Source organism: Oryx dammah, unplaced genomic scaffold (genome assembly GCF_014754425.2).
Source record: "Oryx dammah isolate SB20612 unplaced genomic scaffold, SCBI_Odam_1.1 HiC_scaffold_4, whole genome shotgun sequence".
Classification (NCBI taxonomy): Eukaryota; Metazoa; Chordata; class Mammalia; order Artiodactyla; family Bovidae; genus Oryx; species Oryx dammah.
The window spans coordinates 88,466,296-88,466,807 of record NW_024070188.1 but is presented as its reverse complement, the minus strand read 5'-3'; positions in this window follow the sequence as shown (position 1 = coordinate 88,466,807).

Sequence of the window (512 nt, the reverse complement as noted above, 5' to 3'; positions counted from 1 at the left end):
GAAATTTTAAATCATTTCACAGAAATCTACCTATCAAACAATACAAAAAATAAATCACATATCTGACAAATTCCAGAGGGCCAGAACAGAATTATCATCTTTATAGAAAGTGACTGTTTACAGAGATGACATCCAAGAGACGCATTTTATAGCAGGACACGGGGGGACTTCTAGCAGCAGACTGCACCTTCACGTAGCGCTATTTCCTCACACGGACCGTGGTGAGCCACAACGGACCAAGATCAGCACCCGATCGGCGCTAGGGGCTGACAGAGGGGCGCCCAGGGCACCCTGGCCCACATTCTGCCTTGCTTCCTCTTGGGGTTCATGGCTCAGCTTCACTGAAATTTTATAAAATCAGATTCTAATGTCCTATAACCTAAATACTTACATTATCATCTACCTTCCCATTTCAGAGCCCAGTAAGCATTTGTGTAGTCTGTAGACTCGTATGAAATGAAAATCTGGTAGACAAGCCACAAAGTCTGTTCACTTCTTGAGATCAATGAGTA